Genomic DNA, 19,284 nt, shown 5'->3' with positions numbered 1-19,284 from the left:
ACCACCTCACATTCTTTTGTGGGGAAGTTCCTATTTTTTTGTGATTCAAGTAGAATGGACATTTCATCACTGGTTAATATTCTGATGACTAATGACATGATAGTCCGCAGCTCGTGGTCGTGTGGTAGCGTCCTCGCTTCCCGCGTCCGGGTTCCCGGTTTCGATTCCCGGCGGGGTCAGGGTTTTCTCTGCCTCGTCATGACTAGGTGTTGTGTGATGTCCTTAGGTTAGTTAGGTTTAAGTAGTTCTAAGTTCTAGGGGACTGATGATCATAGATGTTAAGTCTCATAGTGCTCAGAGCCATTTGAACCATTTTTGAATGACATGATACCCGTTGCAACTGCTCCATGGCACCTGTGAGTAGAGTCTCACGTTGGTTACAATAAGAACACGCAGGCAGTGATATCCGCTCACTGCAGTCAGAGCCAAGGTGGCTTGCGGAGTATGGATGTAGATGTAGAAGGTGATTTCCTTCTGTTTATGGCGAAGCGTCTGCTGCAGTGTCCGCGCTCAGCCAACATAAACAAATCGCGGCGGCAATGGGCACTGCTAATCGCTGCACTTGTCGCGAACCTCGACAACAAGAGCGCACTGTCTCTGCTAACGATACTATGGAGTTAATACATATTGCTTAGTATGCGGGACCTGGGTTGGATAAAAATTCAGTTTGTAAATTCGCATCACTTAAAATACTTTACAGTAATATTTGATGAAATATTTATTGTTGGTTGTCTCTCTAATGTTAATAGTATTGATTCTGATTGTGTGTGAACACGAAATCATACACACACACACACACACACACACACATACACACACACACACACACACACACACACACACACAGTCATTGATTCCAGTGAGGGTGACAAATACCGTGTGTTGAACAACACAAGCACCAGTCAATTCCTCAGTTGGCGTCGAGTGGATGAGGTTTTTCAATTGCCTTGCACTGCCAGAATTGTAAGGAGGAGACTGAAAGTAAATGGACTTGTATCCTAAAAAGCTGCGACAAAGCAAAGCTTGACCGATTATTAGATAATTGTCCACATGGGTTTTGTGGACGAGTATACTTTTAGTAACCAACCCCTCCACGATCATTACGTGAGATTTCTCGAAGGCGTAGGGGAATTGATTTCATTAAGTCGTCAACAGTGTGGCGTGATGGTTTACTTCCCACCATACGTTTCCTATATTCGTCCACAGGTAGCTTGCATTTGTAGGTCCACATGGCAATGACCTTGTTACCTCTGCCCACATGTTCTCTATCTGGTTGAAGTTCGGTGATCGTGGAACAAACGGCAACAGCTTTATCCTCTCTTGGCCCTGAAACCAATCTCGCACTGCTCTGCTATGATGGATGGGGCTCTGCTCCTGTAAATAAACGTGTTTATATTTAAAAAACGTGTTTGTAATAAGCACATTGCATTACTATTTTCCGCAGTGTTTAAGAATTCAGGCCCTGTCATAGGTAGGAGATCTGGATTCAACAGTCCGATTAAGATTGTGGTTTAGCCAGTCTATCATATGATGAGAGTCGTAGTCGGATATCCACATTAAGACTGACTGGCTGAATCCGAGTAGAACGTTCTGGTATCGAAATGAAATTACAGAAATCAGATAATTTGAACGTCTGTATTGCAACAATGCTGCGCACATAAATTCCCATGATGGAGTAACAGGTAGCAACTGTCTAAGGAAAAGTGAGAAATTTGTCTACTACCAGCAATGTAACGTAATTATAACCTATATTTATGTCATGGAAATACTGAATCGAACAATACACATCTATTTCAGTGGTGAGAAGATGAACCATGTCGGATTTGCTGATGACATAATGACAATAATAATAATAATACTAATAATAATAATCGCGTGTGGCGGATAGGGGAAACCCTCCCTCATATGGGTGGTACCGAGGAAATCAAATACTTGGGGTGAACAAAATACTAACACAATCCTGAACGGTTACTCAATCCGTTGAACCCATAATACAGACATGTCTCAGAGTGAAAATCACCGCTACTCTGGTCACCATCTGTTAGCTCAATGAGCTTGGCTGAAAATATTTGCTTCCAAACGTTTCAACACTCTCTGGTCCTGTTCGGTACTGGTATCACCCAAACCAAACCAATAAAACACAAGCAAACATGAACTGTGCAAGCAAAGTCAGCTTCACCCCAGGTGGTACACAACCCGGCTGTCGACAGGCGGCAGTTGGATTTTCGGATTCTGGGGAGTCTCAAGTTAGCACGGCAGAGAATACCGAAGATCTCTGGTAAATTTCCCTAGGAGCAGAAAACATGCATTTGGAAACTAAACATCGATACATTGATCCAAACACGAAAACTAAATAATCTCACAAAAGAAATCGACCGACATAAATTCTCATCCTTGCTCTTCAAGAACCACGACTAATTGACTATGAAACCTTGCATTACGGAAACCATTGCATCTTCAAGAGCAAAATACAACAAAAGGTAGGGAAAGGCGTACCAATCTTCGGCATTGCATTTCTCGAACACAGATCTATCATCAACTCTGTCAAAGAAATCACACCCATCAACAATCGACTTATGAGTATGCTCATTCAGAGCCCCAGTAACAAATATACACTCATCAATGCACATGCCCCCACCAACATCGAAAATAAGAAAAACACAGAAATTGTCGAAACGTTATGGAAGACACTCGAAAATACTATGAGCATAATTCACTAAGATGACGTGAAAATACTAATGGGAGACTTAAACACTCTATTTGGGACAGAAAAACCTGTAGAAAAATTATTGGTACAAATTCAACACACCGAAACGCTTAGACCAACGGCACACGTCTGACTGACATTTGCCAACAATTCAACCACAAAAGGATGTCTTCCCACTTTAGGAAAAAACCAGTTCCCAGGTAACATGCTTGGCTACCATGTGCAAGCTGCTGTCGTTCGCCTTTCGAGACTCGCTGAAAGCCAGATTTTTAATTATGTTGTAGCAGAGCTACAAGCGGGCAGCCACAAACTCAATAAGGGAATCGTAAGACAACGCTCGAGCAAAATTCGTCTTGCTATTTTCAGTAACCCTTAGTGTCAGAGCGAAAACCTTACGGTACTGCCAAATTCATAATGCCACTTTTGTTTTCTGCCGACATATTTTTTGTTGTTGTGAATACATAATTTTATCTATGAAATGCCACATTTTCATAATACTTGCAAATGATGCACGAAATGAAGTAAATACAGATTTTTCGAAGTCAAAAGTCGGTAACATACTACTAATTCGTGTTTAAATATGCTCAATCGTCTTACAGACACTTAATGCTTTATTAAGATAGACTGTCATCGTGATGTTTCTGTAGTAAACTGAATTTAATTTGCATTAGTACAGTGAATATTTTAATTGCATTTTCCATTAGTTTACTAAACGCAGCAGTAATCATCAACGAGAAATTAATTAGCAGCAGAATTTTCTTTCACGATATCTAAAACTATCTGACAATGCTAAAGTTGTTTACAAATTCTACGCCAGTAGAAACCTACTGGTTCTACTGGTGTCACTAAACCAGTGCAGTTTTAAGAGCGTTTTCGTCTAGAAATGAATTGCCTTGACGGTTGATCGATCAAGAGCGGGAAAGGTAAAATTTTACGAATATATGACGAGAGGGGCAAGTGCTTGAGAGAGGACTTCCCTACCAATACAAGTGCCTGAGAGACGACTTTCCTATCAATCTCCTGGATAGTTTTGTTTCTCAAATCAACAGAGTGCGTTATCATGCAGTAGCACAGGTGATGTAGTTTTGTTGCTCGATTTTCTTACACTGCGACCGAAAGGTGTCTCAGTTGTTGGCAACAAATTCCAGCTGTGTTGCACACACCCCTTGGGGCAGAATTCGTAGCCCAAAACACACTTTTGGAGCTATCAGATGTAAAATATTATGTTCACACTACTCTTTGCTCGAGTTTACGTCTTTTGGTGGGGCTCAGCCTTTCATTTCTTCTTAGGAAGTTAACGATAAAGGCATCATTACACGTCACCGGTAACAGTACTGCATAGGAATCCTCAATGAGCGACCTGATGACGTTCAAGTATAGTCACTCCGTTGATTTCTGTTATTTCGAATTAGAGCATGCAGTACTCCTACACCAGACTTCTGAACTTTGCTTGTTGAATGCAAATGTCGCATGATGGTAAAATGGTAATCTATCACATATATCAGTAGTCGAGACTTCATTAACGTGGAAAATCATTCATGCTAGAACGATCTTTGTTGAAACAAGAATATCTTTTTCTGGCGTATTTTTCACAAAAGCACTCGCTCCACACACAGTTCAAATCTTTCTAGCTGCCTCCTCTGCATTCACCCCTCTGTTATACCGAAAGTAAACGTTGTGTTGCAGATGTTACACCTTTTCCCACTTGTGCCTCAATTTTACAATGCGTAACGGTAGTTCATGATTTTCAAGTATGCGAAATCCAATGCTTAACTGCAAGATGATAACTAGAACTTCAAGTTCGAAAATGACAGTTGATACATACAGTGACAGCGCCGTGCCGCGTTCACCTGGGCGGCGCCGGATTTCAGGCGGCGGGTGGCGTCTGGCAGGTGGCCGGGAGCCGCTGCAGCGCGAGGAAACGCTCGAGTGTAAGCTGCTACGATCGCTACGCAACCACGAGTTGTCCTGCGGAATTGTTTCTGGAATACTTGTTATTGCTGGTGGGTAGAATGTTAAGGGAATTATCTTCGATGTTCAATCAGACTCATAACTTTAGACCGAAATGGGTTAAAAAAAAAAATACAGTTGGGCGCGAACAGGCGACTGTAATATTAGGATGCACGACCGTTACCACTAGACCACGGGCTCATACAACCCGAGAACATATCGGAAGTAGACAACACTTCCTCCTAACACTTCCGCATCTTACAGTGTTGCCAGATTGTGCAGCTGGCCGGACGTAGAGTTGTCAGGGGCGGTCAGTTTTATTGGCCACCTTAAGTGAACGTCTCGGTCTTAGTCGCTGTGGCGGCCGGCCGGCGGTCAGTTTTTATGTCTAAGACTGTACATCTAAATCTACATCATATTGCGCAAGACACCTAACGGTGTATGGTGAAGGGTACTTCTAGTACCCCTAACTGATTCCTCACTTCCTGTTCCACTCGCGCCGGCCGAAGTGGCCGTGCGGTTAAAGGCGCTGCAGTCTGGAACCGCAGGACCGCTACGGTCGCAGGTTCGAATCCTGCCTCGGGCATGGATGTTTGCGATGTCCTTAGGTTAGTTAGGTTTAACTAGTTCTAAGTTCTAGGGGATTAATGACCTCAGCAGTTGAGTCCCATAGTGCTCAGAGCCATTTGAACCATTTGTTCCACTCGCAAATGGCAAGTGAGAAGAATGATTGTTGGTAAACCCCTATATCAACTCTAATTTCTCGAATTTGCTTGTCGTTGTCATTTCGTGTGATGTATATGAGAAGAAATAATATGTTGTACGACTCTTCCCTGAAATGGCTCACGGCTCACTTCAAAGAAACCTCTCCAGGCTGCACAATGTCTCTCTTGCAACGTCTACCTATGGAGTTTGTTGAGCACTTCTATAACGCTCTCGCTTCGACTAAACGAATCTGTGACCGAAACGCTCCGCTCTCTCTATCTCTTCTACCATGCCAGCCGTTGTGACCCAGCGGTTGTAGGCGACTCAGTCTGGAACCGCGCGAACGCTACAGTCGCAGGTTCAAATCCTGCCTCGGGCATGGATGTGTGTGATGTCCTTAGGTTAGTTTGGTTTAAGTAGTTACAAGTTCTAGGAGAGTGGTGACCTCAGATGTTAAGTCCCATAGTGCTCAGAGCCATTTGAACCATCTTCTATTACTCTTACCTGATAACCGTCTCCGACTGATGAAGTATACTGAATAATCGGTCGAATAATCGCCTTTATGCCATTTCCTTCGTAGATGAGTTACAGTTCCTTAAAAATCGTCCAACGAAATTGTCTTGTGTCTACTTTTCCGACAGTTTGTTTTCCGTTGACATTCCACGAAAGGTCACTCTGGATAGTTCCTCCAAGATTTCAAGGTACGTACTATTTCCTGTATATTTGTTATTAATAGTGTTGTTGTACAGTAGGGGATTTCTTTTCCTACGTAGGCACAATATGTTACATTTATTTGCATTCAAGATAAACTACCAGAGCCTGTAACATTCATCAATCCTTTGCGTGTCATTCTGCAAATCGATGCTGTCTTGTCGTGTTGATGTTTTCTCATGGAGAACCGCGTCATTTTCGAACAGTCTCCCAGAGCTCCCGACGCTTTCTAGCATATGATTTATACATACTGTAAACAGTAATTGTCCTATCACACTTCCATGGGATACTCCGGAAATTACCTTCACGTCTGTCGATCTTGTTGTGTTGCGAACGACGTGTTGAGTTCTGTCTGCACGGAAGTCTTGAATCTCGACACAAATAGTCGGCTAATGGACTGGTCTGCCTTTTCCTTCGAACCGTGATTTATTTTCAAAAAATATTCTCAAGTATTTATTTTATTTACTAGCGATTCATCAAGAACATTAACACCTTTAATCACACTATGTAAGCATGGAAGTAGTTGCCAGGGAGTAACTGATGAAATCATAACAAAATTCCTTTTAACAAATGGGAATTTTGTTCATTTTAGTAGTGCCTAAAAGCATTTTTTTAAAGAAACAGATTTAAAATTATAATCAGAAAGCACCCTCTAAATATCAAAGTAACAATTTATTCAGAGGCAGAAAGAAACAAGTTTTGACTGTATGAGCTTTCGGGCAGAGAACCTTGCCGCTCCCTTTTGACACGACAGTAGTTACGACCGCTCACAACAGCCTCTGAAAGACTACACTGATGCAAGTCTGCAACACACCAGATAACTTTAAACTACGAATTTTAACAATTTACACAACCGCACAAACTATGCACCCCTCGTAGGAGGGATGGAAATGGTACAAAACAATAACAATTAAAATACTAACCTTGCCACCATAGGTGCAACTCGATTTTAACTTCTAAGAAAAGCCTTACGGTGAAAGGGTGGCAAATTTATACACTAAAATGATCATTTAAATAAAAGCCCTTGAAATGCAATCTTATACATATTTCTACAAGGTTGGCCAAACAATAGTTAAGATGCTATACAGTACAAAGATGCTGCCTCTCAAGATCATAGGTAATAATATCGAAGTTTCCAAAGATCAAAAAATATTCAGGTATTAGGCCGTTACACTCCAAGCAATAAATTAGTTAACACACCAAATCCGACAAACATGACAGAGGCAGCTACTAATGTACGATAGATTGATAGGAAGATTACCGAACAACCCGAACCGCAGGTTGCTCTATCTCGCCCCTACTCCACAAAGGAAAAACGGACCACCCAATTTATAAACAACCACCTTCCTGCGGGTAGGCAAACGGAGAGGCATGGTGGGACGACCCTAAAGAACGGCTGGTGACCTCACCAAGAAAACAAGCAGAATTTAACAAGAGTAAATCAAACAACATATCACCAATCGCTCAACTTCTAATAAACTGCGATTGCTCGAGAAGACCTGGCGCAGCACCCCCAAATCGCTCTCCCGAACCGTCCGCTGCCAGCCGCTTCAACGGACGCAGGAAGGCGCGCCGATCTCCCGTCTCACGGCGTCGCAGCTCGCACCGGCCAGACTGATGTCGTGGGTTGCTCTCGTGCCAACCGCGAAGTCACTACCCCTCGCTATACGCCGCGGCCTACTGGACTCACGTGGCGACCTCACATGCGCCGACGCTCAAGACGGACAAATCATCTTGTGTCTCAGTGCGCGACCGACCAACCGATCGATCCAACCGCCAATGACCATTGCCTGAGCAAAGTCGAGCAGACTGGCGGCCTAACGCACAGACTCAGATGCAGGAACTAAGCGCCGACCGGGCGACCACTCGCTGAGTTCTCTTACTGGCGGAGTGGAGAGACTCTCATTTGCCGGTTTTAAAGGCTGATCCGAACGACAGACATACTAGCACTCCGAACGACAGTCAGACACTAACTGCCTAACAAATGCGGACGAGAGACAGACTAGCAAGCTGGGGACGAGAGACTGACTCAGACTGACCGACTGGCGAGCTCATAGCGCCCCTTAAATGCATGTGAACAGGCAACCTTTCTCCTTTCCCACCAGAGGGAGCCACCAAAGGTGCGATTGCCACATCAGCGCCACCGCCAGAGCGGGCGACTGCTTCACAATACGCGCTGCAACGCGCCCTTCAAAACAGCCATTTTTGCCACGGCTCATCCTTTCTATTTAAATCCAATCTTCTATGTGCGGGATGCGTTAGGAAGACTATTGCAGCACGTCCACATGCACCAGCGACAATCCAGCAGCTGTCAACCTGTAACACCATAGCTCATCTGATGTATGGATCTATTTTGCTTTTGTTTTATTTAATGTTATAACATTGAGTATTTGTAAATGTGTGATTGAATCGATAACATAAAATTGTATACCCCTTTCTTTGTACAAACTTTGATGTCATGGTTTGGTTCAATGCAAAGTAGTGTATCTGTACTGTAAATGCTTTGTCCCATTTGGAGGGAACAAAACTTACTGTATATGATTTTAATTTTGTGTGAATAATTTTTTGTAGAAATGTCAATATGTGCAAATGTTCTGTTTTATTTAATGTATTTGGTTGCTGTTATGTAAATTGCTGATCCTCACTTAGGGTTCTTAGTTAATTTGTATGTAAAAGGTGTAGTGGTTCCCCTCGGGAACGGAACTCTGTAGCGCGCGCAAATTGTGGTTGGCCTAGGTAAAAAAGGTGGAACTGATAGTCAGTCGGAGACGAGCTACGAGTCGGGGACAAGCTACGAGTCGGAGACGAGCTACGAGTCGGAGACGAGCTACGAGTCCGTGCACTACCATGTAAAAGATGCATATTGTGCTGATTCAGAGAGAGGCTTTTCCTGATTCTTTCCAAGGCCTCGGATGGATGGATAAATAGCTGGAACTATTCTGGAGTTTGTATTTATCATCGCCACCAAGAAATGACAGAGTCCAGCAATTCTGCCTACAATTCCACCTACCAACATGCAGTTGCCACCACATTGCGCAATCATTGCAACGTAATACTATAATGATGTACAGTGAAGGATCAGCTTAATGGACGTGCTAATGTGCTGAAATATAAGGTAATTTGTATCTGAATTTATGTACCTACCTTGATTTTTCTCCTCATCATAACACCTCTCAGGTTCCTCTCCGTTTGAGCTAAAGTGATATCCGAGTGTCCTTACTAAAACAAATTAAAGCCTAGAGTTTTGCTAATTAATGCCTCTTGAACTTAGTAAAAAGAAAGTTAAAGTTAATGTGGCAGTAGAGTGAGTTAAAGTAAATGTTATTTGCTCAAAATAATTTTCCTATTAAAATTGCTATTTAAAGTGCTGTTGCTAACTTCAATATTAAAAGTTCTTAAGACTGAGGCTTATAAGGCAAATGATCACATTATTGTCTGTAGTAAATTCTAAAAGGTGAGTCAGTTTCTTGCAATTTGCTCAGTATTGTGTTTCGCTGTAGTAAAAGCGAGAAAGCTGCAGTTGTGAAACATTATATATTGATGTTTGCTAAGTGTTTGTGTATCTTGTGTATTAGAAGTGCATGTTAATAGTAATGTTATAAAGACCATTCACTTTATGTAAGCCTGAAAGTAATAGGGTGTTTCGGTATCTCTTATAATTTTGCAAATAGTTTGTGCTGCTCCAGTTGTTAGCTTCAATCTTAAAACATATGCGTGTCAGAGTTCATTGCACTCGCGTGTGGTTAAGTCTAGGTTGTGTTTGTCCGTTATAGTTACTTATACCTACTTTCTTAAACGAGAACGGTAATCTTCCTCTTGCCTAATTAGGCTGGCTACCGTTTCCCTTATTCTATAAACAGTATAGCTAGGCAAAATTTTGTTTGTTACTGTTCAAATATTTACGTAATTCTGACTTTCATTTCCGATAAGCCACCTCCGTTAGGAACAACACGGTCAACATAACAAAATTCCTCTCAGAGGGTAACACTGCTCTGTTGCTTTGTGCCATAGTTGCTTTTACAAAATAGTTTTATGTCACAACCTGTTTATAGCATTGAGGTTATGGTACAGTAATAGCAGACAGGAGTGTTATAAACCACACTGGTGGAGAAAGGGAATGCCCTCCCACAAGAACTCCTTACCATGTGGCAGCTTGGGAACACGTTGCAGAGCATTCACTACCATTGGTGGTAACTGCGCACTTTGCTAAGAACCATGTCCTGTGTCCTGTAGCGTCCAGGAGATCCCCATAAATCACGATGGCATCATTGTGATTATTATCTTAGAATCCATTTGAAGCTACTTTCTGTGTTCATGCCTAGGTCTCTCTCTACAGTTTTTACTCCTCCCCCCTCCCCACCCTCAGCTCCCACATTCCCTCCATCACGAAATTGACCATTGTTTTATGCCCCTGGTTATGCTCAATCAACCCATGCCTCCTCTCAGTCTAGAAGAGCCATAAAATTCTGTTTCCCTTATCATTAATCATTCTGTCTGCCATTTTAATCTTTAACGTTCATCTGCAGCACCACATTTAAAAAGCTTCCGTTCTCTTCTTGTGTGAACTGCTTATTGTTTACGTATCACACTTCAGACAAATACCTTCAGAAAGGACTTCCTAATAGTTAAATTTTTGTTCTGCGCTAACAATATTCACTTTTTTCTGATAAGCTTTTCTTGCTCTTCATCAGATACCATCACTTACTTTTCTTCCTAAAAGCCAAATTTACCCACTTGTTTTAGGGTTTCATTTCCTACCTAATTTAATTCCATCATCAATACCTGATTTAATGCGGCTACCAACCATCGTCCTCTTTATATGTTGTTAACATTCATCTTCTAATTTCTTTCCAAGACACTGTCCTTTCGTTGCAACTACTGTTCCAAGTCTTTCCCATTTCTGAGATAATTACAATGTCATCAGTAAATCTCAGAGTCTTTGGAGATATTTCTTCAATGGGCATATTAAGCCGTGGTACAAGGCATATTCATCAGCGTTTCGACTAGCAGTTCTGGAGACATTAACAGACGCTATAACAACTCATAAAGCAGTTACAATCTCAAACAATCTGAGCAAGCCGATCCGTTTATACAATGACGGAGAGTACGCCACACCAAAAAATAATTAATGTACAGTAGTAAAAGTTTGTGAATATGTTTGTCTAAGTAACATGTATAAATGATTCAAATTGCAACATCAGAGGCTACCGTAAGCGCGAGATAAGCCACAGCACGTGTGGAATGTTAGTACATTAATAACCAGTGTAGCCGGCCAGTGTGGCCGTGCGGTTCTAGGCGCTTCAGTCTGGAACCGCGTGACCGATACGGTCGCAGGTTCGAATCCTGTCTCGGGCATGGATGTGTGTGATGTCCTTAGGTTAGTTAAGTTTAAGTAGTTCTAAGCTGTAGGGGACTGATGACCACATATGTTAAGTCCCATAGTGTTCAGAGCCAATTGAACCATTATTTTTAACCAGTGTAACCGCCAGAATGTTGAAAGCAAGTATGCAAATGTGCACGCATTATATTGTACAGATTCTGAATGTCAGTTTTCAAGATGGAGCTCCATGCCTGTTGCACTTGGTCGGTCAATGCAGCGACTTTTAATGCTGTTTGTGGATGAAGCTTACGTTGCCGTCCGATGATGTCCCTATGTTAAGTTCCATAGTGCTCAGAGCCATTTGAACCATTCGATGATGTCCCTAGATGTGTTGACTGGAGACAGATCGGTTTATCAAGCAGGCTAAGGTAACATATCGACACTCTGTACAGCATGATGGGTCACAACAGCTGTATGTGGGAAAGTGTTATCCTGTTGGAAAACACTCCGTGCAATTTTGTTCATGACTGGCTGCACAACAGATCGAATGACCAGAATGACGTACAAATTTGTATTCAGGATGCATGGGATAAACACGAGAGTATTCCTGCTGTCATAAAAAGTCGCGCTCTATACTATAATTCCAGGTCCATTGTGTCTAGCACACAGACAGGTTGGTTGCAGGTCTTCAACTGGCCTCTTTCTAATCAACACATGGCCATCACTGGCATCGAGGAAGCAACACATCTCCATCTTGCCCTACAAAGAACTCTCGCTTGACATCACTGAATCGTTCAAACTTAGTGAGGTGCTGATAATGGCGTCTTTGTTGCCTTAAAGGCGTTATTGATTACGATCAACTCATCTCGTCCATTCTCAAAGGTAATTAACGCTCACGATCGATACGGCGTGTATTTAAAGCAAACTTGTTAGCATCCTCGTAGTGGAGCTACTAGCACCACCCATATGTGACTGGCGCGGAAGTTGAATAGACAGCATCGTCTTTCAGATCTGGATGCATCTGCTGACTTCCCTTTATGTCACACAGCAGCTTTCCTCATAAAACACAACAGATCTACACACCGCCCTCCACTGAGTTCTCGCTCAGTAGAATGCACGCTACAGGCGTTTGTCTCGGATCTATCCTTGAAGTAACCGAGTTTTAGCCGTTTGTTGTGTACCGGTGGTGGTAACTGTTGCCCAAACTGTAGATGCAGAACGATGCGCCAAGGCCATCGCGGAACACGATGATCTTCCCTCACGGTAGTGACATCTCACCGTCTGGATTTCGGTCTTCTGTCGACCGTACATTCTCGTGATCATTGCTGCCAGCAATCATCTAAGGAGGCTATCTTCCTACCACGTCTTTCGCAGAAAGAAAATGCAGCTTCTCCTTAGCCCTATCATACGATTTCGTTCAAACTCAGTGAGGTGTTCATAATGGCAGCTTTGTCGCCTTAAAGGAAGTCTCGACTAACATCAGTTTACCTCCTTGAATCTCAGAGGTAACTAACGCTTACGACGATTATAGCGTGTATTTAAAGCAAACCTGATTAGCATCCTCATAGTGGCTCTCTCAGCCTCGCTCTTATACTACTGGTGTGAAATTTCAATAAACGTAATCTTTCAGATGTAGAAACACGCCTACCAACTGTTGTTCATGTAGCAAATCTCATTCTTGACGATGCAGTGCTTTTTTCCGTCATTGTATATGTGTATGTCAAAAATGAACAATCCATCGTTATGCGCAAGCTACGTTAAACTGGAGGTCCTCCAATGACTGATCTACGTGATTAAAAGATCGTAGTTAAATATGCGTATACCAGCTGCAATAGGGCCATATTTAGTAAAGAATCGTAATGCTAAAATTGATCTTCTGGTGGACAGTGTTACTATCGCAAGCAAAACATAAATTTAATTGTTTCAATAATCCAGCACTAGCAGTCAGCTAAAATTTTCGTACGTAAACCATTAATCGTAGACAAACGTAAAAAATTATATACGTACACATACCGCAATTAAAAAATTATACGAAAATGATTTTAACGGTGCTATTGTCCATAATTTTCTTTGTTTTACTGTGTAGTTGAATTTCTTTTCATGTACGAAAATAATTAGCAACAAACTTATATGAGGTAACACAAACTGACAATTTTGAAAATTATGTACTCGAATGGAATGTTCAAGCCCAGTTCTTTAAAATACAAGTTAATTGCTTAAAATCATCAGGAAAGACCTGTTGGAACAAGGTTGGCGGTTATCTCACTTAATTGTGAGACTGTAGAACTAGCACTTATTATTTTTTTCAAAAACATTTACTTACCCTCCAGTGAAATTTAATTTGCCGGAAACGCATCCAATTTTCATTTGTAGCTGAAAGTCACGTGCTCAGGAATAAGCCTCGAAGATTTGCGCAATTTCTCCCAAATTTCTGATCTGATCCTATAGGAGGTGAGGAGAGCTGCTACGAGGAAATTTCTGCTGCAAGTAGAACCACATCTCTCTGTTTCACATAACAGACTGTCAGAATTGTTAAATGTAAACTTCCGCGACCGGAAATGTCACAATTAACATATTGTGCCATAGTTAAATGGATTTTAATTTGAAACATAACGTTCCCTCTCTATCTGTTGAGGAGATTTTCAAGGGTTATCTTAGCTTCTGTGAGATAAGTGGCGTGGCTATAGGGAGCATCCCTTCTCCCCCCCCCCCCCCCCAGTTATAGCGAATTTCTTTATGGAAAAATTCGAGGAAACTACCAACAAAAAATCGAATATTTGGTTCTGCTACGTAGAAGATACGTTTGTTATGTGGAGGCATGACTCAGAGGAACTACGTCGTCTTCACAAGCATTTCAACGGGACTAATGCGAATATTTGGTTTATCATGGAGGAGCAGGAGGCAGGCGGAAGATAAATTTCCTTGATGTGCTACTTTTCATGAAAGAAGATGGTGGCTTGACAGACCCTCGTAATATTATGAAAATTTAACGTCTCAGGAACCACGGAAAGCACAAAAATGTGCACTTATCTACTTATTATAACTTCAGATATAAATAACTTACGTAAATTATTTTTCTTAACTGCAGTTATTATTTCATAAAGAATATTTCAAAGATATAGCGGCAGTCAGCCTGTGGCTGGTTGCAATCGATTGTAATCCGTTTTTTTGTTTTAGAAAGTAAGTGAAGAGCGTTCCTGCTCGGATCTCTCTCTCTCTCTCTCTCTCTCTTGTCTGTTAGCCTTTCTACTGATAGGACGAACTATAGTAGCGCTCCTTACACATCATTAATTAATCCTTCTTTTGTGTAGACAAATCTGTTGTAAATTTCATGTATCAGCTTTGGAATCACTTGCAATTAAATTAATGTAAATTAGTTAAGTCTCATGAGTTCTCATTTTAACAGTTCTCCTAATGGACATAAGATACATGAAATGTTTTAATGGTTTATTGTTACAGCCAACGACCAAAACGAGTTTAACGGATCGTGGTGTGGAGACGCAATGGCGGAATAGAATTAGTGTTCTGTCATTTATTCATTTGCAACTTGCTACAGCGTCCTTGAGATTAATTGCCGATCATTACGAACCGTTTTGCAAATTTGATTGCAAGTGCGGAACCTTAAATGATCTGGCCACGGTCTCCAAGCTACGATTCCGTTCCACCCGTAAATAACAGATATCCGAGCGGCAAAAATTATGCTGGTATTTCTAAATTTTATAGCATTCCTCTAGAAGTCGATTTGGCCACTAACAAGGATGCATCCATCATAAACAATGGCCGTTTGATCTAGATAATTTTAACAGTTTTGCTTTCAGTGATTAGTTTCAATTTCTATTTAAAATCAAATTATTATCACATATTTTAGTAGTCTTGCGTGATCAGACACGTCAACGTTGATTAGGGTATGACTCGGTAGCCACAAGCAGATGCCATGAAAGACCCTATAGAGAGGCCGTAAAGACTGCTAAACACTGCAAGAAAATCAATAGAAGGAGGAGGGCGTGAAATTGAATGAGGTGTAGATTCGGCGCTAAAGAGGAAGTACATTAGTCCGCCACCATGGGGCGACAGCAACAGCGGACGACGGTAACCGACAATGGCCAACTGCGCTCGAGTATCTTAAGCATGTGACGTAACGCCGCTGCACGGGAGCACACACAAACGGAATTTTGCTGCAGATCGTACTGCGTCAGAGTGCGAATCGGATACTCAAACAAGCTACGATCCTCTATGAAAACGTCCTCCGCATGTGTGGACGAAACGTTGTGTTTCAATGTTAAATTTATCCGACCATGCCATAATAGCCAGTTAGCCAGGAATATTTAACTAACGGTGTAACTACCAGAATTTAGCTTTACGACGTGTTCTGCTGCAACTGTTCGTTTATTTTGCACACGCTGCGAGCGATCTTCTATTTGATCTTAAAAACAAGAGAATGATTAGCCAGGGGGAAAGAGGCGAACTGTTCGTCGCTTATTTACTGTGTAGAGGAATTTCCTTCCATATACGAAAATGATTTGCAACATTCTCCGATATTCACCTGTGAATAAGATAGTTTTACAGTTGCAATTAAGGGAATATATGGTGTATTAGATCATATTCTGATAACGTAAGCTTTATTCATTTACTTGATTTGTTTTTTATATAACTGAGTGAAAATATAGAGAAAGAGAATGACTTATTTCTCGAAGACAAACACACAAAGATTTTCTAATGCTGCTCAAGTGGATTAGTGTTATAAAGTTGTAACATAGAAGAGAGTTGTTTCTGAAGATAACGTTGAAGTAAACTTTCAGGAAATAAGAGTGTACAGTGGTGAAAGGACTGGCGATATCCGATTTTACGTTCATGGTGAAGGTCACACAGCTAGGCACAACTTAAGTAAGTTACTGACCAACAGGCGACGCGAAATAGGATGCTCTCAGACCAGGAATCCTGACGGAAGCAATTTCCCCGTGATTGCATACGTGTTGGTCGCTTGACTTCTTGGTACAGCCCTGAGCGGGAATACCTGGCTGCATTCCTTTCTCTGGTTCTCATGATCGAGTTCGTGACAGACAAATCACTTGTCGGGATTCCTCGCGGCGTGCAACTGTTAGAACGTGAGGCGGCCGACATTAGTAGCCAGGTTGTACAACAGCTAACGAGCTGTCCTCTCGCAGCTTGGCTGCAGTTCCGTATTTAGTTTATGGCGTGTTCCGCGGCGAGAGGAACCTCCGCGTTAGTACGTGGCATCAGCTTGGTGTAAAGGCGTCACTTCCACCTAAGTGTAGGCTGTTACTTACAGTAAGACACCCTACGACCGTAGTGAAAGACAACTAATATGAATATGTTTTCATAAGGGACAGCTGCATTAAGTGTACTTGTTTCTTTCTGACACGGTTTGTAGAAGTAATATAAGGCATCCTTCGACGTCCAGTCCATAAATGCTTTTAGAAGCCTGTGTATCGTGGCGATGCAAGTACTTACTCTATAAGCGTCTCATGGGGCATTTGGAAGTTTATATACTGATTCCCATAAATGACGGAGCGTGCAAAAAATTACCGGAAAGCCTGCGAGTAGAACATGGTGAAACATGACAATTACAGAACACATGTGACGGCATAAATAAAAGATCACTAAACAAATCTGGAAAATTTATTCGTGTTTGATATTGGAACATGTTTGTCATATACGAAACTGATGTCTCAGTTTAATACGTTACTCGCATAAATGACATCAATATGGAATGTGACTACCCTGAGCAACAGTACAGGATAAGCAGAGACTTGAGAATCCATAAATTAGTTTTCAATTAGTATCCAGAAGAATGAAAATAGGTTTTCTCTCCAACGGCCTCGTCAAGGAAAGAACTAATGGTAGTCACTGCGAATACCAGTAAGTCTCCACATGGCGTTACTAACATGCTGTAAGGCATTCGCGTCGGGTGACAGAGCTTTCCACATCATCTGTCGAACAGTTTTCGTTGAAGACTCTCATTCCCGAGGCTAGACCCGATATCAGAGCAGATATTGAAAGAAAACAACTCCATAATTTGGACACTGAACGGAAAAGGTCAAAGAGCATGAAGACAGGTTAGTACAAAAGCTTGAAGTGATAAAGGAAATGTAAATACTGGGGAATATAAAGAAATATGAATGGAAGGCAGAAACTTGATAAAGACTAAAGTAAAGAAAATTAGGTAGACATGCGAATATAGCTTCCGATACAGACAAATATGAAAAAGAGTTGGTTTCATCATGAGGAACTTACATTTATGAGAGTGAATGTAGCGAATAGGACTAAAAGTTTGAATTGCGCCAAAATATCACAAACCAAGATGTTGAGAATGGCATATTACCCTTTAGAAAGAGAGGAACAATAGGTAGTGATACCATTTCATCTGTGGCGTGTTAGATGCTGGAGGTCTTCGGAGAAGATACAAAAACAGAGACTTACACTGACCATAAAGAAAATATTCAGTATAGGAAAACGGTCAGAACACTTTGCGGATGCATTCTTGTTCACCCTATGAAAGAAATAAATGTAAAAAAGAAGAATGATTACGCAACTATTAATGTTGAATTTCCATTAGCTAATCCATTTCTAGTACAACAACGGGAAAAATAGCACAAATAAAATGCAGTTTAGCACTCCGGGTTCTGGCCGGAAGATCGCTGATTCAGCAGTGTCGCAAGGGATGGGAGGCTAGACGGAGATCGTCCAATTGAGTAACGTCGACGTCATAATGCCCTCAGCCAATCTCCAGTCCCCCCCCCCCCCCCCCTCCTCAACGCTCTCGACCAGAAGGGATCATACGAAGTTTACACACTGTAGTGAAAGAACCAAGAACCAGTAGGTCCGTGGTGGAAGATTAAGCTATGTTTGTGAATTTAATTATTTATTTATTTTTTCAGTCATCAGTTTTCTGACTGCATTGATGCGGACTGCCACGAAATCCCCTCCAGCGCCAAATTTCCATCTCAGACTAGCATTTGTACACTAAATCCTCAATTATTTTCTCGATATATTCTAATCTCTGTTTTTCTCTACAAGTTTCCCCTCTACAGCTCCCTCTAGTATCATGAAAATTACTCCATCATATTTTAACAGGTGTCCTACCATCCTGCCTCTCTTTCTTGGCAGTATTTTCCGTATATTCCTTTCCTTGCCGATTCTGCAGAGAACCTCCTCAGTCCTTACGTTAACAGTCCATCTAATTTTCAATATTTTTCTGTAGCACGACATTTTAGATACTTCGATTCTCTTCTCTTAGAAATTCTTTCCTCAAATTAAGGACGATGATTGATAGCAGTTGACTCCTCTTGGCGAGTATGCCATTTTTACCAATACTAGTCTGCTTTTGATGTCCTCCTTGCTCCGTCCATCATGAGTTGGTGCCTAGGTACCAGAATTCCTTGACTCCGTTTACTTCGTGTTCCCCCACGCTGATGTTAAGTTTCTCGCTGTTCTCATTTCTGCTACTTCTCCTTACTTTCGTCTTTCTTCTGTTTACTGTTACCCCGTTTTCTGTACCCATTAAACTGTTTATTCAGTTCAACACATCCTGTAACTCTTCTTCGCTTTCACTGAGGACAGCAACGTCATCATCGAATTTTATCATTGGTATTTTTTCACCCCGAATTTTCCCACTCTTGAATCATTCTTATATTTCCTCATTGCCTCTACGAGACACAGATTGGACAGTAAGGGCGAAAGGGTACATCCCTGCTGTGTGCGCTTTTTTATCCGAACTCTTCGTTCTTAGTCTTCCAGTATTATTGTTCTCTTTTGGTTCTTGCAGGTGTTGTATATTATTCGTCTTTCCCTAAAGCTCTTCTGGAATTGTCCAGACCCATACTGACTGTCTGCAACCGTAATGCACTCTGGTGCTTATGTTTCAGCCGTA

This window comes from Schistocerca cancellata, chromosome 2 (assembly GCF_023864275.1).
Source record: "Schistocerca cancellata isolate TAMUIC-IGC-003103 chromosome 2, iqSchCanc2.1, whole genome shotgun sequence".
Taxonomy (NCBI): Eukaryota; Metazoa; Arthropoda; class Insecta; order Orthoptera; family Acrididae; genus Schistocerca; species Schistocerca cancellata.
Note: the sequence above shows the minus strand (reverse complement) of the source record.